This window comes from Triturus cristatus, chromosome 6, assembly GCF_964204655.1.
Source record: "Triturus cristatus chromosome 6, aTriCri1.1, whole genome shotgun sequence".
Taxonomy (NCBI): Eukaryota; Metazoa; Chordata; class Amphibia; order Caudata; family Salamandridae; genus Triturus; species Triturus cristatus.
In genome coordinates this window covers 1343974545-1343995924 of record NC_140589.1, presented here as the reverse complement: position 1 = coordinate 1343995924, position 21380 = coordinate 1343974545, and the positions used below count along the sequence as shown (strand labels likewise).

The window sequence follows — 21380 nt, the reverse complement described above, 5'->3', positions numbered from 1 at the left end:
CTAAATCATTTGTTGGTGTGCTACATTTGCTGGAGTGAGAATCAATTTAAATAATATGGTTTATCATCTCACGCACAGAGTTGTTCCTTGCTCCCTTTTTTGAAGAAAGGTTCTTCTTTTGTCCTCCTCCACCCTAAGAACATGTGTGATGGATCTTGGCCACCGTTTATGGGAATCAGGAGCTAATCATCACATAAATCATAATCCCAAATCTTAATGCTAGTTTCTGGCAATAATAATAGTTTGAATTAGCTTCATGGGTTTTATTTTCATCAAAAGTTTAGTAAAATCATTTGTATTTATTCGATTAGTTCAATAGCTCAGTCAATTAACTGAATTGATAATAAAGGTATGGTTTGATCACCATAATTTTCTATATATAAAAAAAAATCAAGCACGTTCCATTAAAGAAAGAATCTTTATTCTAAGAATATGGCGAAAATGGTGTTAGTAAGAACCCATAAAGAATTCCATTTCGAGAGGAAGAGTGAGACAGAGCATGAAGCTCAAATTCGATCAATCAATATCAGCAGAACTTCCCATAAAGAGAAGTTATGAAACCTAATAGAGTCTCATGCGAATAAAGCAAAAATAATCATGCACCACCATCAGCAATAAGTTCAAAAAAGGTTATAAATCAGCTTTCTGCGTTCAGTATGAAGCATCCTCCGGAGCATGGATATGTGGGATCAAGAGTGCGAGAGAGGGAGTGATAATGTACTCTAGGAACACGCACTAATATATACAGTCAAAAAGAAATGTTGCAGTCTATGTTGCATCTTCTTCTCCTCTCCTCCAATAAGCTTTCATGATTCTCCTCTTCTTCTCTTCTTCCTTTCCCACATATTAAGCAATGAACTACAGACAGTTATCGTGAAGTATGAAACAAAATTTGCAATTGTGACTACATACAAGGCCTTTCGATTCAGAACTTCTTTCCCATGAACATGACTACGTTTCTAACCTTCTAATAAAACAAATTGTATGTTAGCTATACAATGAACTGTGTAATACAGAAACATCAGCTATAAAGAAAAACTATTTAAAATAACATCTTCCAATATAATATGAGGAAACAATATGTTAAAAAGGTCAATATTTCTACTCAAGCATTACGTTCTTGTGCAATTATTCTTCATTATTTCATTTATTGATGAAGTTTCTTTAGCAAATGTTTCAAAACGTTGTTATTAATCAGAAACACTTTGCAGAGTTATGTGAAGCTTTTCACTAAAAGGGCATTGTCATGGAAAGGTCAACTTGTAAACAGTTTTCATGCTGATTTCAGCATTTCTCTGTCAAGTCATTTATGAAGCAAAAATACTTTTCAACATTTTGAGGCCTAGTAGTTATAAGTATGACTGCGTACGATTTTTGCACATTTTTAAACGTCTATACGGTTCAATATAATTTGCACGTAAATGTTGCACTTATGATTTTAACTATTTTACTTGCATTTTTAAAAACCTCTTTTCCACATGCATTTTTAGGATTCTGGTGAGTTCTCAGGTGCTTTTACCAAAGGAAAAGAATTAACCCTTCGCTGAGGTTTGATGAACCATGTTTGAGAGAAAACAGTTTTGTCTCATGATTTTCTCATAGAGGTTATAGAATGTGTTCCAGAGCTATATATAGAGAGAGATAATTCCTCAGATTTTTGCCTGCTAATATGTTTGCCATCATTTGACGAATCTCTGCAAACCTATGTAGACTTACTCCATTTTATACATTGGCTGATTGTGCAAAGTTTCATGCTGATTAGTTAAGATGTGCAAAGAAGAAAGGGGGGTCCCAAAACTCTTTTTACCCCGCGAATGTTTTTTCCATACACTTTGTACTCAGACGTAGCAAAAAAATGGCTGAATGCATTTGGATGAAATTTGGCCAGAATTTAGATCACAGGTGGAAAGGTTCCTTTTTGTGATTTGAATTGAATTGATTCAGTACATTTAAAGTTGTAAGGGACAGAAACTTGGGGGCAGCGGTATATAGCTTTTTTTTCACAGAATACCGCGGTACATGGTGATGACAAAACACAATATTAATAGCTAATTACAAAATTAAAAGTTAGCCATATTGTTTTGACCCTACTTTGTGTGTGTTCTGGGTTTCAATGGGAAATCTAGCTTAGTACTGGTTTTAGAATAGATAGAGACAAATGGGCAACTTAACAAAAGTGTGTTTAGGTATGGAAAGGTATTTTTTATTGTTTTATATATTTTTTTTTAAAGTTTACGGTGTATTGTGGTACTCAGAGCTCAAGGGACGTGATGACCAGATTCACACAAAAAATAATCATAAAGCTGTGTTTCTATTCTGTGCTATCTACAACATATGTGTGAAGTGAGTGTCTTTAGTTTGAAATCTATTCATTGAGCACTATGCCACACGATTAATAAAAAAGAGAAAAGCAGCAAAAGTCATGTTCTTCTCTTGAAATAACAAACCGCAACAGAACTGAAAGGCTGGAAAAAAGAGGCATTAAACTTCATGACTCAACATGGCGAGGATTGGGGGGATTTGACAAACACAGCGACAAAACTTTAAACATATCAATATCTGCATCGCTTATCTGGGCATCAAACAAGAATTAGGATCAGGCTGGTTAACCATCTCTGGTGAAACAAGCTATGCCCTGGGGTCTACAAATACCGTAGGAGACTGTTTTGCTTGCAGAAAAACACAGGCTCTGTGAACTCACTGATTTTGTCACTGACCGCTACCCATAGGTCAGAAGGCAACCACAGTGACGATATAATCTTCATGTTGAGAAGTTACTTTTTATAGATTTGAATTATCATATTCTCCCCTCTGCAGCAGTTCTCATATTCTGGAAACATTTAAGGTTTGCTTTCTCTAAAGATTACAAAACAATGTTACTGGTGCTATTTTATGCCCTTAATTTTAAGTGATTTTCTGTCTCATAAGTTATTTCTTGCTCATCTTTCCAATATTGTTGCCAGTCTATGCTCAACATTCTGAACAAATAGTATGGCTTCTGTTAAGCCTACCTCTTTTGGTTAGATGTTTCCTATTTCTCAATCCTTTCTCACTCCTGCAGCTAAGCCTCGTTCTACCACTTACGTGTTGGCTTACTCTCCTGAGCTGTTGAGTTCTTTTTGATCCCCAGTATTTCTGCAAGCTCCAGTTCTGTAACATTCAGTTCTCGCGCTGTAGTCGAGCAACTCTAAGTGAAAGGGTTGTACTTGTGTTTCCTGAGTACTGTGGTTGTCCAGCATTACAATTTGTTGCAATAGCGACGCTGTCTAAATAGACTTTCCGGAGCATGACACTCATCCGGCCGCACTTAGGTATGATAGAGGCATCATAGATATTTAGTTAGTATATTGCATTGTGTCCCTATAGAACAGAGGCGCAACTAGAGCCACATTTCGGAGGGGGGGGGGGGGGGGGGGGGGCTAAGAAACAATTTCGGGAGTGGGGGGCTAATTCTTCCAGCAATAATCAGAGTGGAGATGCAGGGGCTCTAGAAGGGGTGAAAAAACAACAAAGCCTCATTAACAAGCGAATGGTCTATTAAAAGACCTGTAAAGTACTCTGGTGCGGCTGTGTGTGTGCCCGGAAAGCTGTCTCAGCCTGGGCTGCCACACACGACGGGGGGAGCTGAAGCCCTTTGAGCCCAATTGGCGTTGCGCGCCTGATATAGAACATAGGCAAAATGGACGAGGACACATTCACGTTACTCTAAAGTTAAACATCAATTAGAACTACACGGAAAGGTGTGTCATTGATAGGGGCATGTACTGAACCAGTGGAAAACCCAGAGCACGTTTAAAAAATTACTAATCCTGGAATCTCGCTTCTATTATGTGTAGCATGACAGGATATGAGCCCGAAACACTGCTGAACCTTTAGTGCGGATACCTTTTTGGAATAGCCCACATTTGATGTGGTATGCTGCGTATGCAACCAATTCAAATTAGCTCTTGAGGCTTTAACAACTACCACATTGAAATGAGCTTTGAAGCCCTGGGTGGCCAGAATACATGGTGGTAGGCAGCCTTTGCTCAAGAACCATCCATTTAATTCTCCCTGTGATTGCTTTGTGGCATCCCATGATAGCCAGACCAAGTGCTGATACAGGGGCGTAGCTTCAGGGGGGTGTTTGGGGTGTTACACACTACCTAATTAATGTATTTTATGATGAATAGTTGGGTACGAGTGGGTATTAAGAGGTGTCTGACGGATTTCACCTGGGAGTTTAACATACACACGCTGACAAAAACACATACACTTTTTCTCAACTCTGTTTTGAAAGATCTAAAGAATGTGCTTTTCTCACTTACTACTCATACCAATCTGCATTCCTCTCCCTTTGCACTGCTCCGTAAGTCCCTCTCATGCGCCCTGCTTGTCATATAATGTATTTTAACATTTGTCATCGTGATTGTCGGGGAATCTGAAGCTCACGCCCCCCCCCACCCCCCCCTTAATCTTACTGACTTAACTACGCCCCTGACTAGATATGCTTTTCTACCACCAAGACTACAACATTATTCTCAAACGGTGTCTGGTGGCAGAACACAGGCCAGCTTGAAGCAGAGAACATGGATGATAAGGTGCATTCTTATCAACTTCTTTGGTAACCTTAACCACAAAATATACAAGGTAAAATCTATATTTTCTATCTGAGAATAGTTAGTTGCATGCACGCATGCTTGTTAGTTCCAGATCTGGTATTACTTGCCTAGGCTTCTGTGTGGTAACAGGTTTGGTGGGCAGAGTAATCAGGAGTTACTGTGCTTCACACGTATCAGAGCATTTTATCTCTGGTTTCCTGGTACAACCTTACTTTTTCACCCAGGACTGAGTGCCCAGTATACCACTTTAACAATTAACCCTCAAGCTAGACAGAACGATCAAAAAACTTATTTTAAGGGGTGTTTTAGACTAGAGACGAGTAACTTAGCACAATACAATAATGATTAATAATTTCATATCCATTTTTTTTCTTCAATTGAAATAGTACATTATTAATTGCACAGCTAAATCATTCAAATAAAAATAAGAATGGCTCGAAGAAACAATAAGCAATGTAAAAAATGTCTTTCACGGTTACCATTTCATGCCTACTGACTTTGACTCAGGTTATTTGTATTTGTAGCACTTACATAGCGCATTAGACCAATCTAGGCATGAAAGTGCTGTGCAGGAGGGAGAACTGAGAAGATGAAATCAGCTCAGAACAGCAGAAACCACCCCCAGAGAAAAAATGTATCTACAAAAAGACAAGTTTTAACTTACTTGTGGAACAATAATTGTGAACTGAGGCTCCTGATATGCACCAGAAGGGAGTTCCAGAGCCTCACAGCTGCCACAGTGTAGGCCTGTTCCCCCCACCTCGCTTTCTTACACCGAGGAACTACAGCCATATATTGTCCAGCAGAACGCAGCGCTCTCTTAGGGACATCCAATTCAGGGTTGTCCTGAGATGACCCGATCTGTAAGAGTGGAGAGCTTTGTGAGCTAAGCAGAGTGCTTTAAAGCGCACTCACTTCTTTACTGGTAGCTAATGAAGAGCTCTCAGTCCTTCCCTAACCGTGGAGAGTTTGGGTATTCCCAAACCAGGCCTGCAGCCACATTCTGGATGATTTGAAGATTTTTTAAGAACTATTGGTTGGCATTTAGATAAAGGATGTTACAGTAGTCTAAGTGGGAGGTGATAAGAGCAATGACCATTGACAACCTCAGCAGTTTTGGAAGAAAAGGTAGTATTTTCTTCAGAATACCAATCATCCAGAAGCAGGAACTCACTGTTCTATTAATTGATGTGTCAAACAACATGGCGTTATCAAAAATCACACCCAGATTTTTAGCCACAGCCACTGGAGTGGGAAGAATTCCACCTGTTTCTGTCCACCAATGGTTAGTCCAGATGGAGCTGTCGGCTCCAAACTCTATGGTTTCAATTTTTTCCCCATTCATTTTCAGCCAGTTCTCCCTCATCCATCTGCTGATCTCTTGCATACAATCCCTAACCTGTTCGCCACCTCATCCAAGTCATCAGAGATGGATACAGTGATCTGGGTATCTTCCACATAGGAAGGTACCTGGAAACCAAAAGAATGTACTAGTTTTGCTAGAGGGGCGACATACAAGTTAAATAAAGTAGGTCTCAAGAATGACCCTTGGGGTAACCCACAGGGAAGCTAAAAGGTGGTGCTCTAAATTCTCTGAAGCTGACTGTGGTAGTTCTGTTTTATAGGAAAGATTACAACAGTCTGAGAACCACATCCCTCAGCCCTGCTTTTCGCAGCCTCTGCACCAACAGTGATGGAGATATTGCGTCAAAGACTGCTGACAGGTCAAGCAAAACCAGGATAGCAGTGCCTCCCTGATCTACTTGTCTCTGTACAATATCAGAGGTAACTATAAGCGCTGATTAAGCATTATGATTTCTCCTGAACCCATTCTGAGAAGAGTCCAGGAGTTCTTGATGTAACAGGTACTTGGCTAATTCCTGGTTTAAATGCTTCTCCAAGATCTTAGCAGGAGTAGGCAATAAGACAATAGGGTGCAAGTTTTTCAAATTACTTGGATCTCCCTCTGGCTTTTTCTTTAAAGGAACGACAACAGCCTCCTTGCAGCCCTGGGGGTACACCCCTGAGTCCAGTATATCCCCTTACATCTTCTTCAAGAACTCCCCCATAAGATCTGGAACTAACCCCACGACCCTGGGGGTCAGCAGTCATAGGGATACCCCAAGGTGCTGCCGCGTAACAAGATTTTATTATTTAGCGCCATCATCGGGGAGAATCTGGCTAAACTATTCGGGTTAATAGGCTCATAGCTGCACAATTAATACATCTTTAGCTTTTGGGTTTGAAAAGGAGTTTTCAATGTGCAAATAAGGTGTGTAATGATATTATATTACACACATGGCCATTTCTGGGCTACTATCCCTGTTTCTTTTTTCTGGGACTAAGGCTGGTGAAACCTGTAAAATTTCCAATTACTTGTGCAAACCATTTTCTGTTCGGATGCTTCATTTCTTCTCCTCAGACCGGCTTTACTGTTCAGATGAGAGGTTGCACTCTGGTAGAGAAAGGCTATCTCTGTAAACCGACTTGTCCTGCATGCTAACCTTGAGGGCATGTGAGGTATCCTTTTCTACTGCACTGCTTCCTCAAGCCCAGTTCCTCTGGACAAACAGAAAGAAGAGACTACTCTGGCCTCGGATCTTCACTAGTGATGAATGGGAGCCCTTGAAGGAGAACCAGTGGCGTAACAAAAGTTAAGGGGGCCCCCCTGCAAGGTACATGGAGGGGCCCTGCTCCGGATTTAATCCGGCGCTCTCAGGTCTGAGTACTGTGCTGAGGGGGTCCCCTGCAACTCGGGCCCCCCCGCATCGTGGTGGCTGCGGGGGACTTTGTTATGCCACTGAGGAGAACTACAGATGCTTCAAGCTGTTGCCACATATTTCAGGATACATTATATGTCAGCTTCAAGCATTGCATAACTTCTTTGACAGCTATGTGGAACAATGGACCGTGCACTAAGGGGCATATTTATCCTTGTATCACGTAGAGCAGCAAGTCACCTTGCTGCCCTGCATGTTAGGGAAAGGGCAGGCATGTGCGGTACTTAAAATTGTATGGTGCATTCCTGCCTTTTCCCTTTTCTCCTCGTTACGCCTCATCTAGGGAGGCGTAGCAGTTTTGGCACATTCTCAGGTCTACCACAAATGGTAAATCTAGGAATGCACCAACATCCATGGATTTCGTGTGGGAACACCCACACACCACCCATGGAATGCCTCCCTAGGGCAGAGTAACGCAGGGATATGTACTGCGCTGAGGTTACTCTGGATTTTTAAAGCCACTCAGGGCCACGTAAGGTGACCTTCCATGGCATTAATATCACATTTCAAGGGTTGTGTCATATTTGCATCCCGTTGCGTGGTGCAAAAGTGACACAACCCTTGATAAATATGGACCTTAATATTAAAGACGGGAGTAAATCAGGTAGCAGGGGTATGATCAGGTGAGATACCGGAAATGTGGAAGTCCCTCCTACCTCACCAGAGTGCATCAGTGAGAACCTCATTTTAGAAGCACGTGGTCTTGACTGAATTGTTTGATAATTCAGAGCCAGCACATTTACTTAGAATGCTAGAGTAACCCCACATCACATTTCACAAATGTAACAACCCAACAGTAAATACGTACAAATAAATCTAGTTAACATGCAACATTGTTGAATACTCATGTTACACTGTAATTGTAAATCTAGAAATAATTCAATGCAGCACCTAACACTGGTATTACCATAGAATTAATTCAGCTTAAAGTATCAAATAACAAGTAGAGCAGTGCCGCTGCAAATTGGTCCTGAAAAAATAACACCAGATTTTTACTGGATGTAACGGACATGGCTTTCCAGTGTTGCATTGTGGTATTACTGCAATTTTAAATGCGGTAAGACCACATCAATGTTAATAGCACTTAATATTAATCGTGTGGTCCTACATATATTAATGGACTGCCCAAATATTTTAGCAGTGCGGAAACAGTTCTTACGCCCCATCTTTTTTAAAATATGGTGCGGCTTTGCGTGCACAAGCTATTGAGCTTGTTATAGATATACCAAACCTTGAAATAGCAATAGCCATTGCAAAGTATATGAAGGCTGTAAAAAGATTTTTTATGGAAAAGGAAATGGATGGTTGAAAGGTAGGATAGAAGCTATGATGGATATGGATTTTAGATATTTTTTACCTTATACATACCTTTTAGAAATATATTTTAGAATAGGAATTTTATCATTCTTAAAACATATATGTTTATATATAGGTGTGTCTATGACTTATGTGTGGAGTATTGTGCAAATTTGAAAGGAAGCAAATGGAAATCAGACTACTAGAATGGCGTTTGTTGATGAATTTTTAAATGATTTTAGAATATTTACATACAGTGATATGTTGATATGTTGTTTAAAGACCTATGGTCTAAATAAATGTTACTTTTGACTGACTGAGTGTGGCCCTTGCGTACCACGCATTTAAATCACAGCGTGATTGAATATTTTTGCACCTTTCCTTGCTGCTTCTTAAAGAGCAGGCTTAATGGGAATGGAGTGCTTGAATAAAAAAAAAAATTATGATGATAAGACTAGATTTCTCATTGATGGAGATCTAAATAAATGCCTCCCACAGCAAACTTCTTAAACATAATTGAAACGTGTTTGATAATTGCAGAACTTAATAATGATAATGAGTTTTAAGAGACAACATTAATCACGAAGAGCTATCAAGTTCTTCTCAATCGTCTGCTTGTGTAGCCTGTTAGTCGCTGCTGCCCTGTTTTATATCCAACTGTTCGTGTGCTTCCTTTTAGTATTTTAATCCTGCCCTAGTAATACATTAGGAGCTGTCTTGATGGCATAATTTGTTTAGGGAATTGCTTGCTTGCACGATTTAATCTTTTTTGCCGTATAATTCAACACTTTTTAATGTCCCGCGTTAGGGCTTCGGAGATGTATTCCTACAGCGGCGAGATGCTAGGCAGAGGCTGCAAAGCTTCGAGGTGATTGGATGAGCTTATTGTCTGTGTATCTGAATGTGGGGCTTGTTGAAGAAAGCGGCCTATTGTGATCGAAGGGCCGCCTTGCTGCGCATATTATTTTACACACTAGTTCTACATTAGGACACATGGGTCTTGCAGCTGCTGGGAAGTAAAATTATTTGCTATCTTATTTATATGTAAATTGATTTTCGCAATGAATGCAGAGGGTTCCTATTCACAGCGCCGGCTGGCGTGGCGCGCGCTTCTTCCCAGTGCTACGTGGTTACCTAATTCTTGACCTTTGCACCTCTCCTAGGGAGGGTCTGCCATGTTTGGCAGCCTTTGTAGTTGCTGTGCTGCGCACAGGGCCGTTTGGGGGCTCGATGGGGTCTCCCAGGCCATTTCAGTCGATATCTGAGACCAGCCAGACATCAATAGGAGATTCAGAGTAGGGCTCACGGGTTCAGTTTTCATAATCCTGTGTTCTCCCCGTACCCCCCCACCGACGTGACGTAGCAGTATTGATCAAAAGCCATCACAAGTCTACTCTACCGTCCTAAACTATTCAACTTGAACAACATTTAATCGAAGCAAGCGCTGCACAGCTGTTAGTGACATGATTGGATTGCCTGTTCCATCAACGCCCACCACTTCCATAAGTACAGACTTAGCCTCAAATGGATGATTTGATTTCAAATCAGACTTTATTAAATCAATAATGTTTAAGTTCTTTTTGTAAAAGCGCTTTGAAAATGACATTGTTAAAAGAAACGTTATTAGGAGGAACAAGATCTTAAAATTTTTCTTGTGGATCACAGTCTCCACGTCCTTTTTTAGCAAAAATATTTTAAATGAAAATGAGTCTAATGTTGTCAATTTTTATTCAGTTCTTTCAATGTACACAAAATGTTCTTTAATAGAAGTAGTCTTATCAGTGTCTATATGTATTGGTGTGGTTTCCCACTGGTGGCAGCTTTCAGAAACTTGCATTTTACTCAGCGTTTGGATTATATGAGAGTGGAAGGTAGTTTCCAGGGCCAGACTGGCAATTCTGCCACTCTGGTATTTTCCTAGTGGACTGCAGGCTAAGGGGCTTCTCACAGAGGTGAATGGGCTACCAGTATCCAACCATACAACCCATCTTAAGCCTCTTCTGGTCATGGCCTCTTGCGTTGTTGTGCTGATTTGAACGTTTTTGCCAGCTTTGAGTTTGGGTTCTGTTGGAGCTGACATCCTAGACGTGATTTTCCTCCGACTTTTTGCCTTCCATCCTCCTGTTTTGTCCTGCTGTCCTTAGGTCTCAGCACACTTTACCACTGCAAATCAGTGCTAATCTGCTTGTGCTTGCATATAAAAACATAGTAAAATTGACTTACATCCAATTGGCACATTTAATATTCTTGTAAGACCCTAGTAACATGGTACGACATGTATCCAGGACCTGGAAATTAAATGCTACTAGTGGGTCTGCAGCACGTCCACTCATTCAAGTAGCCTTTACACATGTCTCAGGCCTGCCCCTGCAGCCTGTTTGTGCACTTTTAAACTGCCATTTCGACCTGCCAAAATAAACCTTTTGCCAGGTCTAACCCTTCCTTTTTGAGACATGTAAGTCACCCTTAGGGAGGGGCGTCATGAACCTCCCGCTTTAGCAGTTACAGCGGGGGTGGGATTCTTGATGGGCCACTTCTCTCTGTAACTCGGCAGATAAATGCTCATAATTAACGTAAAATGAAGGGAGAGTGGGTGCGTGAAGGGTGGATGGGGAGATGGATGGATGAATGAGTGAGTGAAAGAATGGATGTAACGATGAATGAGTTGAAGAATGGATGCATGAGTGAAAGGGTGGATGGATGGACTGCGTGAAATGGTGGGTGGAAGGATGGATGAGGGAAAGAATCAATGGAATAGTGAAAGGATGGATGGAGGGGTATTGTGAACCCAGTGCTTAAGAAGCTCCAGCAGGGGTGGAATTTTTGATGGGCCTCTTCTATGTGCAACTCAACAGACAAAGGCCCATAATTAATGTGAAAATGAGTGAGTGAAAGAATGAATAAATGCATGTGTGTGTGAATCGGTGGATGAATGGGTGAGTGAAAGTGTTATTGGGTAGATAAATGGATGGATGAGGGAGTGAAAGGATGGATGGATGAGTGAATGGGTAAATGGATAGATGGAGTGAAAAGATGGATGAGTAAAAAGGTGGATGGAGGGAAGGGACAGTGAAAATATGGACTGCTCAGTGAAAAGGTGGATGGATGGATGAACGAAAGGGTTGATGAATGAGTGAAAGAATGGGTGGATGAGTGAAATGGAGGTTGGATGATGGATAAGTGAAAGCATGGATGGATGATGGAGTGAAAAGATGGATGGATGAGTGAATGGGTAAATGGATGGATGGAGTGAATAGATGGATGAGTGAAAGGGTGGAGGGAGGGATAGAACAGTGAAAAGATGGGCTGCTGAGTGAAAAGGTGAATGGATGAGTGAAAAGATGGATGGAGTGAAAAGGTGAATGGATGAGTGAAAGCATGGATGGATGGAGTGAAAGGGTGGATGGATGGATGGATGGATTAAAGGATGGATGGATGTAGTGAAAGGATGGATGGATGAGTGAAAGGGTGAATGGAGGGATGAGCAGATCGATGGATGATAGATAGGTTTGGAGATAGATGGATAGGTCAGATATGGAAGGGTTGATGGATGGAACTGTGAAATACTGACTGATGGATGAAAGAATGAATGGATGACAGAATATAAAGGGGAAATAGTTGATATCAGCGGGTGGATGGAAGGATGAAAGAAGGGACAGATAGATGCTTGTGTGCAAGACACAAAAGAGCTCTTCAGGGGACTGTTGGACAGACTGGCGGAGATTGGCGTGGTTGGTTCAGCCTGGGGCTGGATTAAGTCCTTTTTGGAGGGTCGGTCTCAGCAAGTTTGGCTACCCCCGGCGGCTTCTTTACCTCAGCGGGTTTGCACAGGAGTTCCTCAGGGTTCATCCCTTAGCCCCCTTTTGTTTAACATCTACCTTACCCCTCTCGTTATGTTGGCGGAGGGTCTGGGGGCTAAGGTGATTGCCTACGCTGATGACACTCAGCTACTGTTTACATGGAATAAGAACATGGCTACTGTGGCCCCTGTGCAATCGTGTCTTTCTGCAGTTTTCAAGTGGTTGGCGAATGCCCAATTGAAATGCACTGAAGACAAGTCAGAGGTGCTGCTGTTTGATGATTTTCCACCTGGGTTTAGAGACTTGATCTGGCCAGCTGAGTTTCTGCCCCCTCTGTCCAGTAGCCAGATCGCTAAGAACCTGGGAGTTTGGTTTGATGGTAATCTTTCCTTCTCCAGCCAAGTGAAACGACTGGCGGGTGGCTGTTTTGGGCTCCTCAGAGTCCTGAGAGACTTTTTGCATTTCTTCCACAGGCGGCTCGCGAGTCCGTGGTGCGTGCGCTTATCTTGTCCCGTCTGGACTACGCTAACGCGCTCTATGTGGGGATTCCAGCCTACTCCCTCAATAGACTTCAGGTGATCCAGAATGCGGCCGCCCGCCTCCTGGGGGGATCCCGCCCAGGGAGAGTGTGCGGGGTTACCTGCATTCCCTGCACTGGCTTCCGGTCAAGGCGCGAGTGGTGTTTAAATCCCTCACCATAGCCCATCGAGCACTCCACGGCTTAGGGCCGGGCTATCTGCAGAAACGATTATCCTTTTATGTTCCGGGGAGGCCTTTGCGCTCCTCATCCCTTAAACTGGCAAAGATCCCTGGTTTTCAGCGGCATCGTTTGGGGGGGTGCTTCCTTGTCCGTTCTTGCGGCCCGTGCCTGGAACGCACTTCCCTTGGCTCTTCGCTGTGTGGAAGATATTGCTGTTTTTAAAAAATTGTTAAAAACTCATCTCTTTATTTAAAGTCAGGTTTTGTTCTGTTTCCCCTTGCTCGCGCCTGGACACTCCTTGGAGTAGCCGTGCACGCTATAAATTTAAATAACATAACATAACATTGTTGTAATGACTTGCTTTGCTTGCTTGATGCCATAAGAGCTTTGGTGCGAAGTGAGGGGTATTTGAATTTTCTGGCTACTCTCATACCCTTAGGCTAGGCCCTACATAGGCCAGAGGGCAGGATGCAGAGTATTTAAAAAGTTGGATATGTACATTTAAGTTTTACATTCCCTGGTAGTGAAAAACCTTTTTGTTTTTCACTATTGCAAGGAGTACCTCTCCCAGAGGATAAGATTGGGTTACGGTATTACATTAAATAAGTAGTAACTTTCAATTGGAAGCAAGTGGGGAAGTCGAGTTTGGTCTCTAAAGAATTGTAATTTAAAACCCTTTTTAACTATAAAGTTGGATATTAAGTCAAAATTGTGAAAACGCCATTTTTAGAAAGTTGCCATTTTCTGGTCCCAACCACTTGTTGCCTGCTGCCTGTATTCTGGGTCACATGACTAGGTATATCTTGAAGTTGGTCTCTGTGTATTACTCCCAGACAGGGAAACAAAGAGGAATAGGCGTTGGCAGAATGGGCCATCTCTGTTAGGATGAGTGGGCATGGTGCGCTGGTTATTGTTGCCCGAAAATGGTCTATTTTGCGTAGTGCTTGTTGACTGTCGAAATCCTTGAGTCTACTGGAACAATACTGGATGCTTCATTATGTGTGCTTTACTTTGATGAAGTGAATGCACGTAGTGAGGGAACAGCCAGGGCTTGACTATTTATTTCCAATTTTTCAATTTTCAAGTGAGATGCATGTTCCTAGCCTGGTGTCAAATTAGGCATGCACAATGTCCGGTAGAGTAGTCTGTACCTTATGGTATGGTGTGGGCCATAACATATAGTTGTTTAGGGCCTGCATTCAAATAGAAGGGTAATGGGATATCTGCCACAACAAGATTATCTTATTTTCAACCTCCTCTGCATTCCACCACTGTTTTCTTAGAGTGGGCGAAAGGTGGTGTTCTCAATGGCAGACCTACAGTCATCTACATCTTCAGGGATATTCTTTTGGGGGTGTAACCCCACCTGAAATGAAATCAGATGGCCTTACATTAGGGGTACGTTTCCATGGCCACATCCCAGACAGAGATGAAGGCTGACTTTGTAGATCCATACTTCCTAGCCATGGTCAAACATACAGTTGCATTCATGGTAATATTTTGAGCTGGTTACAGTACAAACATTTCAGCTCAGTAGCTTGGCTGGTAATGGCATATTTGAGATAGGTTGATAGTTATAGATTGTGCTGTGCTTTAGTGAGTCTTTGAAAACGGAGGGGCAGGTGGAAACTAGGCTGCAGTATTTCTTCCAATAGCAAGAAATGCCGTTTGACACAACAGAGGTGGCCTTGAATTAGCATTTATTTGAATTGCTTGTCTTAGCAAACCATAACAAACAATGGCAAATCCAATAGGTCTGGACTTGTCAAGCTGGAACTGTTGTTATTTTAATATCTTTCTAATTGCAAGCACACAACACAAAAATAAAGAGAAGACAAAAAGAATAAAATGCTACCACCTAAACATGCTGGCCATATGTTTAAAGCTAAAATATAGCTATTTGTTGGCCCGCGCACAACCAATTTTAAATGAGGATTTTTTTTGTGTTTTATTTTTGTGTGCTCCTGGGGTGGCGTGTACCGCTCAAAAACGTCAATGTTATAGATGCATGGTAGCGCTTCCAAATTCAATTGGTTGCGTCCCCCTGGGCACTGCTTGTGTCCTGAAAGAAGATTTATGAGTATGTATTGTTTCACTTCACAAATAGATGCTGACTCTTGTCACGATTTATTTGAATTGTATTTGTTTTTTCTTTGCAATGTTAGAAATTATCTTCATTTCATCATGCTTACAACATCATTTCTCTATAAGCCTTCTTTAGGCTCCAATGCATTTCGGGCTACCCGCCCTTCGTCAGGGAGCATTATTGAAAAGTAATCATAGCACATATACTTGTCAGAGGATTAACTGTACTCATAGGGCTCGCCATTATCCCCAGTGTTGTCATTTAAACAATGTGTGTAGTGCTCCTCGTGGTTTAAACATGCAGTATTATGGTTATGAGGCGTTTATCAGGCGTGTACTTAAGCGAGTTAGTTTTAGCGTGATCATTTTTCAAAGCGCAAGTTAGTGTAGCGTGGTGATTATTTATTTATTTATTTGGCGCGTGTTCGTGTAGCCAGATTTAAACAGTGCCAATTACCCATGTAAATTTCAAAGTCAACTTATAAGTAACAAGCATATTCCATGCGTTCATTCATTCCATGTGGCTTTAGTGATTCGAGTTTCATGATCCAAAAGTTTTCTCTTTGTAGCAAATGTTTGTTATTGTCTCTTCCTTCAATTTTGTGGATCACCTCAAGTACCTGGAATTTTAATTGAGATATGTTATGTTGTTGTTCCAAAAAATGTGTTGTTACTGTAGATTTCATATTCTTAGTCCGGATGTTTTATTTGTGTTCATTAATGCGTATTTTTACCTTGCCCACATATACTTTTCCGCATGGGCATTTTAACATATATATGACATTTGATGTGTCACATGTGGCTGTGACGCGTAGTTTGATGTTGTATCCTTTTCTCGGATGTGATGTATTGGTTGCTTGTACCACGTTATTGCAATTATCGCAATTCAAACATGGTTTTGCTCCTTTTGGTGACGGGGTATCTATGTGTTGATGCTTCAAAATCTCTCCCAGATTTTTGCTTCTGGTGTGTGCAAATAGTGGTGGTTGTGAGAATGCTGCATTGAAGTCCGGTTCTATTGTCAATATTGGCCAGTGTCGTTTGATTATTCTTCTGAATATGTTGCTCAACGTTAAGAATCTGGACACTACCACCATTCGGCAATTTTTAGATTTAGCAGTGTTCTTTTATAAATCTAATCTGGAGGTAGTGTGACTTAAATGCACGCCTGATAAACGCCTCATAACCATAATACTACATGTTTAAACCACGAGCACTAAACACATTGTTTAAATGACAACACTGGGGATAATGGCGAGCCCTATGAGCTCAGTTAATCCTCTGACAAGTATATGTGCTATGATTACTTTTCACTAATTCTCCCTTTCGAAGGGCGGGTAGCCCAAAATGCATTGGAGCCTAAATAAGGCTTATAGAGAAATGATGTTGAAAGCATGATGAAATGAAGATAATTTCTAACATTGCAAAGAAAAAATAAATACAATTCAAATAATCTGCGACAAGAGTCAGCATCTATTTGTGAAGTGAAACAATACAAACTCATAAATCCTCTTTCAGGACACAAGCAGTGCCCAGGGGGACGCAACCATTTGAATTTGGAAGCGCTACCATGCATCTAAAGTTAAAATATGAAATTAAAATCGAAAATATTGCATATAATTTAAAAAGAATAGTACTGATGCTTTCTGTCGAAACAAGTATAGAAACCCATTTTATTTTTAATTCACCTCGCAGGAAAATATGATTCTTAATGGCACAGATAAAAGTCCGTGTTGGCTTTGAATTACTGTAACTTGAAGATAAAGTTTAAATACAAAAAGAAGCCAAAAACGGATAGAAAGGACATTTAAGAAAAAAGCACAGCGAAGTAATGTACTGGTCCAGCAGCCCTGACCCATTTCTTTACAGGCGTATTACATGCTATATGGCAAAATACCATCGCTCGTTGAGTAAGAGTGGGATGGATGAAGTGAGCTGACATATTGACAGCCGCGGCCCATGCAGGTAAGAAGGGTGGGACGGTGGGGCTGGGTGGGGAGAATTTCGACATACGACGGCGAGGGAAAATTTTATATTTATCACATTTTCCCTTGTATGTCGAAATCATTCACCCACCCAGCCCCACCTCTCTTACCTGCACGGTCCGCGGCTGCACATTGCCCAATGACACATGATGTTGCAGGCCGAAGCAAAATCTTAGTCAAGCAAACCAGTGGTTGTAGACAAGTGACCCAAAGCCCCTCACTGCATGCACATAAATGCATGTATTTTTGATTTATGATTTGTCTTACATGAGATGGTGAGAAATTAAAGGCAGTTCTATGCCAGACAAAATATACTATCAAAAGACTTCTGTGATAATTGTAAATAAAAGAATATTTTTTTCTGATTTCTAAACTTGAAATGAGAAACATGTTCATCCAACTTACATTATTCTGGGCTTTGGTCATTTTAGTCATGGTACTTGAACGTTTGGTCCATTGTTCAATTCTCAGAGTCAGCAAATCAAAATCAATGCTTTCCACAAAGGAAAGCCCCCTGGGCTAATTATTTCTTTGAAAACACATCGCACAGGCATTATGCACAAATGAGCCTTTGAGTCTGTAGTAGTTTGAAGTTTATACTAAACATCCCATTGGTCCATAGATTTAATCCTTTAATATTGTTTTTTTTTCAGTTGAAGACAGAACAAATCCCATAAAAGAGAGAGGGCAATCTGTTTTAGTTAACTTGACACTACCACTTATTTGCTAGTTTGCTGTGCATTATATCATTCTGTTTAAGGGCGAATGGACATTGTGGTCGTCAAACAGGTTGCAAGACAATTTCACTACTAAAATGTCTTTCATCATCATTAACAAACGATGTGGGAAATGTTTCGGTCTGGTATCTTACGTTACTTTTATAGACGAGGGCATACCTTGTGTAGATGAGTTACAAGACGTACGGTTAGGCATTGATTCGATCAGAAAATGACTTCCAGTAAGATATTTTTTGCTCGAATCAGTCTTCTCCGGGTAAAAAACCTGCAAACATTTGCTTTATAAGCAGTAATAAAAATTGTGCACATTTCATGCAATGAGAAATTCTGTAAATATGTGGAATCACACTTATATAATGATAATGACATAAAGACCTCGTATCAATAACTTTCTTTGCATTCGCGTTGAGAGGTGCTGATGGGTTCAATCAAGTAGACATGAGCTAACTTGCTGACTGAGCAGCTCTATCCACAGTGGCGGCTGCTACCAGGAAGCATCAGTGGGGCGGGGTGGGGGGAAGGGATAGAGTGGGGGGAGAGATGGGTTTAAAAAAATCACTTACCTCCAGACCGGCCGGCTGGCTGGCAGCTGCCTCTCCTACGTCCTCTTTTTGGGGGAGACAGGAAGCACCAGGTTTACCAGGCTCCCTGCAGCCAATCACAATGCTGCAATGCAGCCTTGTGATTGGTCTGAGCGCCGTGACACGGCACTCAGCCAGGGGCTGGAGGGGTGGGCATGTTCTCCACGAAGGCTGTAATGCAGCTGGTAGGGCCGGTCAAGCACTAATGCTCACACAGGGAGTGCAAGCACTTCCTCCCCCTGCTTTGAGAGCAGCCCCGCCCCAACACCTCTGTGAAAGGTCTTCCCTTGTCTGGTCTTCATGGAAAAGTAGAATCTACTCGCTAGATTCCTTCATCTTCAACTTCTAGCAGTCTTTGGAAAACTAACAAGGGCCCTGATTTGACTGCTGTGGAGCACACTGTTATACCAGCAGTTTATAGCAGTAGATAATTTACCAACGTTGTACCCTTGGATGGGAGTTCTCTTGGTGCAAGATGGTGCTAGTGAGGGGCCCTGATGTAGGAGAGTAGGATCTGCCTCTTCTGGTTACCCCCATTTCTAGCTGATGTTTCATTGTTTTTCGACCATAGTCTGGCTAGGGGCCCTGCTATTCAGAACCCCAGCCTAGCTGCTTCCTCTCTAAATTGATTCCATGTATCCTAGGTACATAACAGATTGGATTCTGAGGTGCCCTTATAAGTCCCTAGTATATGGTATACTATGTACCCAGGGTATAGGTACCCCAGAGGCCTACTAGGGTCTGAAGCATGTATTATGCCACCCCTGGAAAGCCCTCCAAAATGACACCACAGGTCTGCTACTGCAGCCTGGGTAAGGTGGTGCATGCACCCCTTACTGAGATATAGGTTCACTATATCTCACCTATCACTGCACATAGAAACCTATCAGTCACCCCTATGGCAGGCCTTATTAATCCTGAAGGCAGGGTACTTGGTTATATGTGAGAGGGTGCCCAGGCATGGGCTGAGCCCCTCTGCAGCCTTTGGAATCTATCTTCCAGGGTTGTCAGTAGTGCAGCCTGACCATATACTCTTAAGTGCATTATAACCAAACGTTAAATGCTAACTTTGGACTGGCTGCACGGAAACATGTCATGTTTGGTGTCAAACACCTTGGGATCATACCCCCACACCAGTAACTGGTATGGGAGTATGATCCCTCCCTTCTAGAGGGAGAGACATGACAGCACTGGTATACCGGTACCAACTTAAAAGAGCCCTGGCATCACAAAATGGATGCTGCAGCCACAGACACGGGTCTGGCCTCCTGCTGCTGACCGAAACTCCGGCAGGGGAGGACTGGACAATAGGTTTCCTGTCACAGGGAGGTGTAACCACCTCCCAGACAGGCTGAGGCTGGGTGGGTGCACACTGAGAGTGCTTTAAAGTCCTGCTCTGGGGGCACATTTGGTGTCCCTGTGCATAGTCCAGCTCAAACCGGTTCAGGGGCTACAAACTGCTGCTCTGGCATGAAACTGGGCAAAGGAAATGGGTGTAGCCACCCCTCTTTCCAAACCCTCCCATAGGTGGGTCCCCAGAGTTCGTCCAACCCCTTTCTTAGGTATAAGTAAGGAACCCTGGCAACAGGACTTTAGATATCCCTGGATGAAACTCTGCACTTGAATCCTGGAACTTTGACGCTCTACTCAAGATTAGAGGACTGAAGAAATCTCCCTTTGGGTCAAGGAGTGACTCCCCTGCTTGGCAGGCACCAACAAAGCAATTGCTGGTCTGCATCTCCGAAGCTCCCGACGGACTCCGAAGTATCTGCAGCCCAGGAAGAGGATTTCCAGACTTCTCAGAGGCCGACCTGAGTCCCTAGCAAAGCTGAGACCCGCAGCCTTCGAGAGTAACGTGGAACCGGAACTCCTGGTCACCGTGCACATTTGCAAGTGCATTGACCTCTTGACGTCTCTTGAAGTCGTGCTTTGGGTTATGTATAGCCCAAGCCTCGAGCACCTTTTGCATTGCAGAGTGTGGGCCTACACTCCACGAGTGTTCCGTGAGCCTGCTTCTTGCATTCCGCTCGAGGCTCCTTTGCGATCCCTGGTCCGTCGACTGGTGGTTCCCTGTGAAGGCAACAATTTTCCTTGGGCTTCCCTGGTTGCTCCAGACGTGCCCTGACTCCCCATGTGTGGTGAGTCCCTCAGACCTTGCTGGTCTGCACCGAAGCATCTTTCTCCTTTCTGCGTGGGTTGCTGTTGCCAAGGCTTGTTGTGTCCAATCCGGGCACCGACAATGCAGCAATCGACATCCTTCGTGGGACAGCTCAAATCCAGCTCCTGGTCATCCTCGATGCCTCCTGGTCCTCGTGGCTGAAGAAGAGTCAAGCTTCACCTTCTTCACCTGAAATCACCCGACATCGGTGGGCACTCATCTATCGTGCCCCTGGTCACTGGCTAGTGACCCAGACTCTGTCCCCTCTGCTTTCAGGTTCTTCTCATCTTCGATCCAGGCTTGGAGCTCTTCGGACACTTCGCATCTTCCCGGCAGCAGCACTTCTTCACCAGCTTCCATAGAAAACGACGACGCGACCCGACACCATTTGAAACCTATGCACCCGGCTTCCCTGGTTGAGGTAACTTGAGTACTCTGGTGCTCCCGTGGGTATTGACCCTAGAACTTCCTAAGTCCAAGAGGGTTTGGTCCTAGCTCATCTCTAAGTGTCCCTAATCTTTAAATATCTAACCACGACTTTCCCCATATAAGTTAATGGGAGCTTGCGGCTGTGTTCTCACACTGAACACAGCCCCCGTGGGTCCCCTGTGTCACTACCTTGGGTGGTTCTTTGGGGTCCCAGCGATTCTACAGGCT

At 42.7% G+C, this 21380-nt stretch overlaps 1 protein-coding gene across 1 annotated transcript in view; it reads left to right on the top strand.

Moving 5' to 3' along the window:
* RYR2 (ryanodine receptor 2) overlaps positions 1–21380 on the top strand; it is a 3458987-nt gene that overhangs the window by 759551 nt on the left and 2678056 nt on the right. The window lies entirely within an intron of this gene.